The sequence below is a fragment of the Aethalodelphis obliquidens genome, unplaced genomic scaffold (genome assembly GCF_003676395.1).
Source record: "Aethalodelphis obliquidens isolate GAN/ISIS:26980383/991018 unplaced genomic scaffold, ASM367639v1 scaffold9, whole genome shotgun sequence".
In the NCBI taxonomy this organism is placed as follows: Eukaryota; Metazoa; Chordata; class Mammalia; order Artiodactyla; family Delphinidae; genus Aethalodelphis; species Aethalodelphis obliquidens.
In genome coordinates, this window is record NW_020837953.1 from 24,728,913 (window position 1) to 24,742,236 (window position 13,324).

The window sequence follows — 13,324 nt, forward strand, 5'->3', positions numbered from 1 at the left end:
AGCTACACAGATACAGATGGATGGAGATAGAGATACCCACATCTATTTCTAATGATCTATAAAACAGAAGATTTGTATCCAGAATATGTAAAAAACCCTTACAACTTAATAATAGAAAAGAAAAACTCACAAATTTTTAAAAGGGGCAAAGATCTGAACAGACACTTTACAAAAGAACATTTTAAGAATGGCCAATATGGGCTTCCCTGGTGGCGCAGTCGTTAAGAATCTGCCTGCCAATGGAGGGGACACAGGTTCAAGCCCCGGCCCGGGAAGATCCCACCTGCTGCGTAGCAACTAATCCCGTGCACCACAACTACTGAGCCTGAGCTCTAGAGCCCACAAGCCACAACTACTGAAGCCTGCCTGCCTAGAGCCCATGTTCTGCAACAAGAGAAGTCACGACAATGAGAAGACCGCGCACCGCAATGAAGAGTAGCCCCTGCTCACTGCAACTAGAGAAAGCCCGCACACAGCAACGAAGACCCGACACAGCCCAAAATAAATAAATTGATATTAAAAAAAGAATGGCCAATACACACACTGAAAAGATATTCAAAATCATTAGTCAGCAGGGAAACGCAAATTAAAACCACAATGAGTTGCCACTATCGTTCCCATTTTTAAAAAAAACTATAATTCAAAAGACAACGACCACTTAAATGAAATGAACAAATTACTTCAAAAACACAATTTACCAAATCTGACACAAGATTAAATATAAACTATAAATAATCCTGTATCTATTTGAAAATTTGAATTCATAATTTACAAACTCACACCAAGAAATCTCCAAGCCAAGATGGTTTTATTGGTGAATCCTATAAAACATTTCATAAAGCTGTAACTCCAATCGTACACAAAGTCTGTTAGAAAAATCCTTAATGAAATATTAGCAAATTGATCCCAGTAATTTTTAAATACTAACATTCTTCACCCATTCCTCAATGTAAAATGGGAATAATAATTTTTAAAAATGTAATAAAGCCTTAGCAAATGTGACAGTAACCTACAATAATTATCCCTAAATGATTATGAGAACCACTTAACTGGACTCAAAAATTAGTCAAAAGTGACAACTACCTTGATTATTACTTACAATAAAATCCTGAGGTTTGGCAAAAACATTAAATACATAATTTGAGTAGTCACTGGGATAAAGAAATAAAATATTTTTAGTTGATACAGTTTTATGACTGGAAAACTAGGCTCAAATTTTAAAAGACTATTAGATTTAATAAGGAAATTAAGTAAAATAATAGACTGTTCTTGTAATAAGAACATAGAAATGAAAAAAACTCCATTTGCAAAGTTCAAATGATACGAGAAAAGCACAATACATATTACTTGTAAGCAACTATAAAATGTAAGTAAACGGCATAAACCAAAATCTGTATAAGATATAGTCTGCTCCTGAATAGAAAAATATAGTAAACTACTGATTCTCCCTAAAAAGTAACTATAAAGGTATGCATTTTCAATTAGAATTCCAACAATTTTTGGATCTTCAATACAATCACATTAAAATTCAGTAGATGAACAGCCTAAAGAAAAGCTTTAAAATAACAGAAATTAAAACTAAGACATTGGCTTGACATAGCAGATAAATGTCTATACCTCAAAGCGAAAAAATATTTCTTATAATAATATATACTAATAATAAAATCAATGACAATAGTATAGAATTAAATATTTACTGTAAACATTAACATGTAAATATATAAATACAGACTTTAACAGAAATACAGAAAAAGATTCCCTTATATATAGAACTTAAATATACCTCATAGTGCCAATTCGGTTCACTGATAAAAATATTAACTATTAAGAGGAAAAGATAAATTTTTAACATGTCAGCACAATCAGCTACTCATCTGAAGAAAGTGGACCCCAATCTTATCCTAAATCCAAAAATAAATATCAAACTAAGACTTAAATGCTAAAATATAAAATCTTCCAAGATAATCCATTATAGATTATAAAATTTTATTGAAAAGCATTAAAGATTTAAATAAATGAAAAGACACACGAAGTTCATAGATAGAACGACTCACTATCATAAACATGCCAATTCTCTCTCAGTTGATCTATAGACTCAAAGACAATCCCATCAAAATTTTGCGCTTATTTGATTTTGTTTTGTTAGTGACTTGGCAAGATATTTCTAAAATGAACAGTAGGAAGAACAGGTGAAACATTCCTGAAGAAAACTTTTCAAGAATGTCAACCATCAGGTTATCAAGACTTATTATAAAGTAAATTAATTAAAAGAACATGGCACAGAAATAAACAAAACGTCCATTGGAGAATGTGGAGAAAAAGCCCATAGGTATACACTACAGAGTAGCTTTTCAGGTAACTATGTAAAGGAAATAGTATTTCATAAATGGTGGTGAGACAATTTGTTAGTATTATGGAAAGAAATAAAATTAGTTCCCTAAGCCAAACCATGAAACAGTTGATTCTATGATAAAGTAAAACCAATGAACATTTTAGGAAATAATATGTAAGATCTTTCTGACCTCAACCTAGAAAAGGTTTACCTAAATAAAATTAAAAAAAAAAAAAGAAAATCAAACCATAAAGGAAAAGACTGATACATTTATTATCATTCAAATAAATTAAAATTAATTTCTGCTTATGCAAAGTATTATAAAGATAAATCATGAGTTAGGAAATTTTATTTTCAATATCTATAACTGACAAGTTTATTCTTCAGGATATTTAGAGAACAACAATGCAGTTAAGAAAAGACCTCAATGTAGTTTTGATTTGCATTTCTCTAATGATTAATGCAAATCAAAACTACAATGAGATATCATCTCACACCAGTCAGAATGGCCATCATCAAAAAATCTAGAAACAATAAATGCTGGAGAGGGTGTGGAGAAAAGGGAACACTCTTGCACTGCTGGTGGGAACGTGAATTGGTACAGCCACTAAGGAGAACAGTATGGAGGTTCCTTAAAAAACTACAAATAGAACTACATATGACCCAGCAATCCCACTACTGGGCATATACCCTGAGAAAACCATAATTCAAAAAGAGTCCTGTACCAAAATGTTCATTGCAGCTCTATTTACAATAGCCCAGAGATGGAAACAACCTAAGTGCCCATCATCGCATGAATGGATAAAGAAGATATGGCACATATATACAATGGAATATTACTCAGCCATAAAAAGAAACAAAATTGAGCTATTTGTAATGAGGTGGATAGACCTAGAGTCTGTCATACAGAGTGAAGTAAGTCAGAAAGAGAAAGACAAATACCGTATGCTAACACATATATATGGAATTTAAGGAAAAAAAGTCATGAAGAACCTGGGGTAAGACAGGAATAAAGATACAGACCTACTAGAGAATGGACTTGAGGATATGGGGAGGGGGAAGGGTAAGCTGTGACAAAGCGAGAGAGAGGCATGGACATATATACACTACCAAACGTAAGGTAGATAGCTAGTGGGAAGCAGCCGCATAGCACAGGGAGATCAGCTCGGTGCTTTGTGACCGCCTGGAGGGATAGGATAAGGAGGGTTGGAGGGAGGGAGACGCAAGAGGGAAGAGATATGGGAACATATGTATAACTGATTCACTTTGTTATAAAGCAGAAACTAACACACCATTGTAAAGCAATTATACTCCAATAAAGATGTAAAAAAAAAGAAAAGACCAACAACCCAATAGCAAGTGGGCAACAGATTTTGCAAGTGGGCAACAGATTTTGCAAAAGAATCAGAAATGGCCAAAACACATGAAAAAATGTTCAACTAAATTACTAATCAGGAAAACATAAATTTTAAAAAGTGAATTCCATGTTATACCTGCTATAATTACAAAGTTTAAAAGTCTGATAATATCAAGTGTTGGCCAAATGCATAGTGACCAAAACTCTAAACAATGGTAGAATTATAAATGGATGAAACTACTGAAGAAATTGACCTTTGCATTTCTAGTAAGTTGAGAATGTACACATCCAATGCCTGAGCAATCACTTTCCATATACACCCTAGAGCAGGGGTAGGTAAATTGTGTCTGCATGCTAAATCCAGAAGCCACCTGTGTTGTATTTGTATAACCCATGAGCGAAGAATGGTTTTAACATTTTTAAGTGGTTAAAAAAAAATTAAAAGAAAGATATTTCTTGACACCTGAAAATTACACTAAATTCAGTATTCAGTGCCGATAAAGTTTAATTGGAAACAAACACACTAATCCCTTCTTATACTGTCTATGACTGCTTTCATGCTAAAAAGTCAGAGCTGAATGCTGCAACAGAGAAAGCATACCTATAAAGCCTAAAATATTTACTATCTGGTCTTTTAGAGAAAAAGTTTGACAATTCCTGTCCTAAAGAAATATATTCTAAATTTGTTTTTGACAGACTCACCACAAGAAATAGATTTCACATTGAACTCCATACATGATACTTTCTTGTATGAATCAGAAAACATGCAAGGATGTTCGTAGAGGAAAGATTTGTAATGGAAAAACTAGAAACATCAAGAAGTATTGGATTGGCCAAAAGGTTCGTCATTTTCTGTAGGATGGCTCTAGTAGGATTTAACTGTCTTTAAACTTCATTCAAAACAATTTTGTTAGGTTGTATTGTGACAGCTGTCTTATCAGCGAGTACTTAAAAAAAAAACATCAAAATTGGTAAACTTTTGTGTAGCCATTTTAATATTGAAGATGGAAGCAAGAAAGCAACATTTCCGGCATATTATGCTTTATTATTTCAAGAAAGGTAAAAACGCAACTGAAACACACAAAAAAGATTTGTGCAGTATATGGAGAAGGTGCTGTGACTGACTGAACGTGTCAAAAGTGGTTTGCAAAGTTTCGTGCTGAAGATTTGTTGCTGGGCAATGCTCCACAGTCAAGTAGACCAGTTGAAGTTGACAGTGATCAAATCGAGACATTAAGTGAGAACAGTCAACGCTATACCACATGGGAGATAGCCAACATACTCAAAATATACAAATCAAGTGTTGAAAATCATTTACACCAGCTTGGTTATGTTAATCGCTTTGATGTTTGCGTTCCAAGTAAATCAAGCAAAAAAAACCTTCTTGACTGTATTTCCGCGTGCGATTCTCTACTTAAACGTAAGGAAAACATTCATTTTTAAAACAAATTGTGACAGGTGATGAAAAATGGATACTGTACAATAATGTGGAATGGAAGAGACTGTGGGGCAAGCGAAATGAACCGCCACCAACCACACCAAATGCCGGTCTTCATCCAAAGAAGGTGATGTTGTGCATATGGTGGGACTGGAAGGGAGTCCTCTATTATGAGCTCCTTCTGAAAAACCAAACCATTAATTCCAACAAGTACTGTTCCCAATTAGACCAACTGAAAGCAGCATTCGACTAAAAGCATCCAGAATTAGTCAACAGAAAATGCATAATCTTCCATCAGGATACTACAAGACTGCATGTTTCTTTGATGACCAGGCAAAAACTGTTAAAGCTTGGCCGGGAAGTTCTGATTCATCTGCCGTATTCAGCAGACATTGCACCTTCAAATTTCCATTTATTTCAGTCTTTTCAAAATTCTCTTAGTGGAAAAAATTTCAATCCCCTGGAAGACTGTTAAAAGGCACCTGAAACAGCTCTTTGCTCAAAAAGATAAAAAGTCTTGGGAAGATGGAATTATGCAGTTGCCTGAAAAATGGTAGAAGTGGAACAAAAGGGTGAATACGTTGCTCAATAAAGTTCTTGGTGAAAATGAAAAATGTGCCTTTTATTTTTACTTAGAAACCAAAGGAACGGGCTTCCCTGGTGGCGCAGTGGTTGAGAGTCCGCCTGCCGATGCAGGAGACATGGGTTCGTGCCCCGGTCCGGGAAGATCCCAGGTGCCGCAGAGTGGCTGGGCCCGTGAGCCATGGCCGTTGAGCCTGCGTGTCCAGAGCCCGTGCTCCGCAACGGGAGAGGCCACAACAGTGAGAGGCCCGCATACCAGAAAAAAAAAAAAAAAACCAAAGGAACTTTCTGGCCAACCCAATATATATACACTAAAATAGATTTTGAAATTTTGATATATTTTAAACATAAGACCTAAAAGTATAAAACTCCTAAAAGAAAACATAGGGAAAAACCTTCATGACACTGGATTAGGCAATGATTTCTTGGACATGACACCAAAAACACAGGCAACAAAAGCAAAAATAAACAAATGGGACTACCTACATCAAATTTTTAAAACTTCTGGATGTCAAAAGAAACAACCAACAGAGTGAAAAGGTAACACATGGAATGGAAGCAAGTATTTGCAAATCATACATCTGACGGGGGTAATATCCAGAATATATAAAGAACTCTTACAAATCAACAATAAGAAAAAAAACAAATAACCCAATTCAAAACTGGCGAAAGGACTTGGAAAAAGACACTTCTCCAAGAAGACAAATGGCCAACAAGCATATCAAAAGATGCTCAACATTACTAATCATTAGAGAAATGCTAATCAAAACTACAATGAGATATCACCTCACACCCATTAGGATGGTTACGATCAAAAACACAGAAAGTGACAAGTGTTGACAAGGATGTGGAGAAACTGGAATCCCTGTGTTAGTGCGAATGTAAAATGGTGCCACCGCTCCTGAAAACAGTATGGCAAGTCCTCAAAAAAAATGAAAACAGAATTACCATATGAACAAGCAATCCCATTTCTGGGTATATATCCAAGACAAATGAAAGCAGAATCATGAAGAGATATTTGCTCGCCATGTTCAGTGCAGCATCATTCACAAAAACCAAGAGGCAGAAGCAATCCAAATGCCCATCAACAGGTGAATGGATAAACAAAATGTGGTACTACCCATACAGCGGAATATTATTCAGCCTTAAAAAGGAAGGAGGGCTTCCCTGGTGGCGCAGTGGTTGAGAGTCTGCCTGCCGATGCAGGGGACACAGGTCTGTGCCCCGGTCTGGGAAGATCCCACATGCCACGGAGCGGTTGGGCCAGTGAGCCATAGCTGCTGAGCCTGCGTGTCCAGAGCCTGTGCTCCGCAGCGGGAGAGGCTACAACAGTGAGAGGCCCGCGTACCGCAAAAGAAAAAAAGGGGGAAGGACATCCCAATACACGTTACAACATGTATAAACCTTAAGAGGGGAGGGAAATTTTGTTCAATGGATAAAATAGTTTGCAAGATAAAATAGTTCTACAGATTTGTTGCATAAAAACGTGAATGTACTTAATATTATGGAACTATACACTTAAATTTTGTTCAATGGATAAAATAGTTTGCAAGATAAAATAGTTCTACAGATTTGTTGCATAAAAACGTGAATGTACTTAATATTATGGAACTATACACTTAAAAATGATTAAGATGGTAAATTTTTACATTATGTGGGGTTTTTTACCACAATTTAAAATGAATAAATGAAAATTATGGGCTTCCCTGGTGGTGCAGTGGTTGAGAATCTGCCTGCTAATGCAGGGGACACAGGTTTGAGCCCTGGTCTGGGAGGATCCCACATGCCGTGGAGCAACTAGGCCCGTGAGCCACAACTACTGAGCCTGTGCGTCTGGAGCCTGTGCTCCGCAACAAGAGAGGCCATGATAGTGAGAGGCCCGCGCGCCGCGATGAAGAGTGGCCCCCACTTGCCACAACTAGAGAAAGCCCTTGTACAGAAACGAAGACCCACCACAGCAAAAATTAATTAATTAATTAATAAACTCCTACCCCCAACATCTTCTTTTAAAAAAAAAAATTATAATGTTTATATAATGAATTACTATACATCAGTGATGAATGAATGAGAGCTAAATGATCAGTACAGACAAATCTCAAGAATATACAATAAGGGACTTCCCTGGTGGCGCAGTGGTTAAGAATCCGCCTGCCAATGCAGGGGACACGGGTTTGAGCCCTGGTCCGGGAAGATCCCACATGGCTCAGAGCAGCTAAGCCCGTGCACCACAACTACTGAGCCCGTGTGCCACAACTACTGAAGCCTAGACGCCTAGAGCCCATTCTCTGCAACAAGAGAAGCCACTGTAATGAGAAGCCCACGCACCATAACGAAGAGCAGCCCCCACTCACCACAACTAGAGAAAAACCACGCACAGCAATGAAGACCCAATGCAGCCAAAAATAAAATTATTTAATTTTAAGAAAAAGAATATACAATGATAAAACAAAGTGGTAACATATACAGTATGATTAAAAAATACAGAGTTCATAAATAAGCAAAACTAAACAATATATTGATCAACAATGAAAATGTGGTTAAAAACTATAAGAAAAGCAAGGAAAAATGGCAATAAATACATACTTATCAATAATTACTGTAAATGTCACTGGACTAAAAGCTCCGATCAAAAGCATAGAGTGACTGATTGGATAATAAAACAAGAACGTAAACTATGCTGCCTACAAGAGAGTCGCTTTAGGGCAAAAGACATGAATGGATTGAAAGTGAGGGGATGGAAAAAGATATTTCACGCAAATGTAAATGACAAGAAAGTGGGGACAGCAACACTCGTATCAAATAAAATGGACTTTAAAACAAAGGGTATAAAAAAAGGCAAAGAAGGACACTATATAATGATAAAAGGATCAATACAAAAAAAGGATATTACACTCATTAACATAAATGCACCTAATATAGAAGCACCCAAACACATAAAATACTAACAGACATAAGAGGAGAAACTGACGGGAACACAATAATAGATTTAACAACCCCACTCACATCAACGGACAGATTTTCCAGACAGAAAACTAATAAGGCAACACAGACTCTAAATGACACAACAGAACAGTTAGACTGAATTGATATCTATAGGACACTATAGCCAAAACAAACAGAACACACATTCTCTTCGAGAGCGCATGAAACACTCTCAAGGATAGACCACAGTCTGTGGCCCAAAACAAGCCTCAACAAATTTAAAAGGACAGAAATTATTTCAAGCATCTTCTCTGACCACAAAGGCATGAAACTAGAAATCAACCACAGAGAGAAAAGCAAGAAAAAAAAACGATTACAGGGCTTCCCTGGTGGCGCAGTGGTTAAGAGTCCACCTGCCAATGCAGGGGACATGGGTTCGTGCCCGGTCCGGGAAGATCCCACATGCCGCGGAGCAGCTGGGCCCGTTAGCCACGGCCGCTCAGCCTGCGCATCCAGAGCCTGTGCTCCGCAACGGGAGAGGCCACAATGGTGAGAGTCCCGCGTACCACAAAAAAAAAAAAAAAAAAAGATTACATGGAGACTAAACAACATGCTACTAAAAAACTAATGGGTCAACAATGAAATCAAACAGGAAATTAAAGAATACCTCAAGATAAATGACAATGAAAACAAAACCATATAAAATCTATGGGATGCAACAAAAGCAGATCTAAGAGGGAAGTTCACAGAGATACAGGCCTTCCTCAAAAAAGAAGAAAAATCTCAAATAAGCAACCTAACCTACCACCTACAATAATGAGAAAAAGAAGAACAAACAAAACTTAATGTCAGAAGAAGGAAGGAAATAATAAAAATCAGAGAGGAAATAGAGACTTTTTTAAAAAATCAATAAAACCAAGAGCTGATTTTCTGAAAGGATAAACAAAATTGACAAATCACTGGCCAGGATCACTAGGGAGAAAAGAGAGAAAAGCCAAATAAACAAAATAAGAAATGAAAGAGGAGAAACAACCAATACAGCAGAAACTCAAAAAATCCTAAGGAATTACTATGAACAGTTATATGCCAATAAAATATACAACCTAGAAGAAATAGACAAGTTCCTAGAAACATACAGCCTGCCAAAACTGAATCAAGAAGAAACAGATAATTTGAACAGACCAATCACTAGAAGTGAAACAGAACTTGTAATAAAAAACGAACAAACAAAACCCTCCCTGCAAACAAAATCCAGGACCATAAGGCTTCACTGGGTAATTCTACCAAATATACATAGAAGAACTCATACTTATACTTCTACAACTCTTCCAAAGGATTGAAGAGGAGGGTCATGATTGAAGAGGAGGGTCAATGACTCCCGCATTCATTCTATGAAGCCACCTACACCCTAAAACCAGACAAAGAAAATACAAGAAGAGAAAATTACAGGCCAATATCTTTGAATGAAAACAGGTGCAAAAATCCTCAACAAAATATTAGCAAACAGAATCCAACAACACATAAGGATTATACAACATGATCAACTTGGATTTATTCCAGGGTCACAGGGATAGTTCAACATATGCAAAGCAATCAATGTGATACATCACATCAACAAAAGACAAAAACCAACAGATACAGAAAAAGCATTTGATAAAATTCAACATCCATTCATGATAAAAACTCTCACCAAAATGGGTAGAGAGGGAACATATCTCAACATAATAAAAGCCATTTATGACAAACCCACAGTCAATACAGCACTCAGTGGTGAAAACCTGAAAGCCTTCCTGCTAAATTCTGGAACAACACAAGGATGCCCAATCTCACTGCTTCTATTCAAACATAATATTGGAAGTCCTAGCCACAGAAATCAGACAAGAAAAAGAAAATGTATCCAAATTGGAAGGCAAGAGGTAAAATTGTCATTGTACACAGATGACACAATACTCTATATAGAAAACCCTAAAGACTCCACACAAAAACTATTAGAACTAATAAATGCATTCAGCAAGGTAAAAGGATACAAGCTTAATGTAAAGATATCTGTTGCATTTCTTTACGCTAACAATGAAATCTTAAAAAGAAAGCTTAAAAAAAAATCCCATTTAAAATCACATCAGAAAAAAAAAAAAAAAATCACATCAGGTGACATGACACTATACATAGAGAATCTTAAAAATGCCACCAAAAAACTACTGGAGCTAACCGATGAATTTCATAAAGTAGCAGGATACAAAATTAATGCACAGAAATCTCTTTTACCAATTATTCCTTTATTTCTACCAAATAACAATTATAATTCAAAACCTGTGATTCTAGTGAACTAGGGGGCAATTCAGAAATTAACACAACATTGTAAATCAACTATACTTCAATAAAAATTTTTTTAATTTCTCTGTTCTATTTTTTCTTATATTTATTTGGCTGCGCCAGGTCTTAGTTGCGGCATGCGAAATCTTCGTGGCCACATGCAGGATCTTTTTTAGTTGTGGCATGTGGGATCTTGAGCTGCACATGTGAACTCTTAGTTTCGGCATGCGGGATCTAGTTCACTGACCAGGGATGGAACCCGGACCCCTGCATTGGGAGCACGGAGTCTTAATCACTGGACCACCAGGGAAGTCCCTCTCTATTCTATCTGAACTTCTTTCAAACTTCACATAAAGTGGCAATGGTTAAGGGAACATGAATTAGGGTAATGCACCGTATAACAGTCACTTCCACTATCACCATGTTATCTTGAATAATCCACAGCACAAATCCTCCAAATGATGAACTAGAAGTTGGACAGCCCTACTCTTCTCTTTTGATTTGCATAAAATACTGAAGGCTTTTTTCTTTTAAATCCCTTTCACCGAAAACACTACATATTTGTAAAATCAATTCAGCTTTTTCATGTTTAAACCAAATTTCCCAAAGTCCTCACTGATGGAGTTACATTCTATCAGTTTATGCGTCCCAACAATTAGCAGACACTATAGTCTGCTGAAAGTTTCAGAAGGATTGTGCCCTAGAAGGGCCGAACTTGATCTATAAAACCAAATATGTGAAGCCGCACGTCCTGGTGGTCTTGGGCAATGAACATATGGTAAGTCTGGTATTACACAAAACATTTTGATGCACTTGCCTGAGAAACAGTGAATTTCCTTTTTTCTGTACATCGACATCAAGACAAAATGGTAGGCCTCAAATGACCATCTTTGGAATCAAGCACTTCCTGAATACCATCTATGTAGCAGTCTGCCCTTATCTCTCCTGAATAGGTGTCTGTGTTCCTGAGTTCCCTTCACGGAGGGAGGCCAGTCTCCTCTTCCAAGCTAGTCACTTCTCTGCCTTCAACAGCCCCTTAATTATAAACTACCAGAAAGGGGGAGATAAAGGTAATCTTTACCACACCATTTGCACTTAACATTTGGTATAAAATCCCCTGCTTGTAAATCTCCAGCCTAAAAATGTTTGCAGGGATGAAGCAAAAAAAGCACCAGGCACCAGAAACATAAACCCCAAATGTTGTGTGTACAGACCCATTGTATAGCAGCTTGGTTACTGCCTTAAGATTTCTGCTACCACTTTAAGATTGTTGTTACTGCAACATCTTTAACAAATAAAGCATCAGATTAAAACCATCATTAGAAAGCTATTTGATTAATTTCTATTACTAGTATACAGGCTTGAGCAAAGGCATATCCAGAAGCAGGAAATCAAAATTTATTTGCTAAAAGTGAGACATAATGGCTGAGGGATACCTTCTAACAGCCCCATGTTTTACTTTTTGATCTGTTACCCCTGACCACAGATGACTGGTTCAAAGATAAACATCGGATGCAAGCTGGCCCAATCATAATCTTCTTCCTAGGAACTTAAAATCTAAAATGGATAAAAATAACGACTAAAAGTCATTGGAGCATAACTGCTTTCTGGCAGTACTAGAGACAACAGGCCCACAATCACATTAGACTGAGTTCCCTGGGGGAAATTTGTTCTTTACCTCCTCCCTAAATTCTGTGAAATCCCCCAATATACTTCTGAAGTGTTTTTCTGGATAAGTGAGCAAGAGTCTATTTTTCTTGCTTAAATGCAACAGAAAGGATATTCAATAACTAAACCCAACGAGGATCAGGAGAGCTAGTTACTTCTCAACATGTAGTCTGAAACCTGTTATCACTCAAAAAATATAAACAAACTAATTCCAAAGAGAAAGAAGGTACTCACAGATCCTTCTGGTGAAAGTAAACAAAAAACAAAAGAAATGAACATTCTCCTTGACTCAGGAATTCTAGATGATAAAATTTATCCTTCATAAACAACTGCATGAACATCCTTTGATGATTCATCAATTCTATTGTTAGATTCACTAAACTTATTGAGGTAATCATTTCACGATGTATGTAAGTCAAAACAGTATGTCAATTATATGTCAATAAAACTGGAAGAAAAAGTCTATCCTTAGAATTTATCCTACAAAAACACTTCAGCAAGTAGACAAAGATGTGTATAGAAATGCATACTTAATATTGTTTATAATAGTAAAAAGTTGAAAATAATACACACACATGTAAAAGAGGAATCTGATTAACTTATAGTACAGCCATACAATAAAACACTGAGTACCCACTAGAAAGGATGCAATAGGTCCATATCCACTGACACAGAATATATCTAGGCAGTTGTATGAAAAAAGCAAGAACAA

The 13,324-nt window shown here is 36.5% G+C and overlaps 1 protein-coding gene across 3 annotated transcripts in view; it reads right to left on the minus strand.

Moving 5' to 3' along the window:
• ZMYM4 (zinc finger MYM-type containing 4) overlaps positions 1-13,324 on the minus strand; it is a 175,909-nt gene that overhangs the window by 88,704 nt on the left and 73,881 nt on the right. The gene's annotated exons all lie outside the window — the stretch shown is intronic.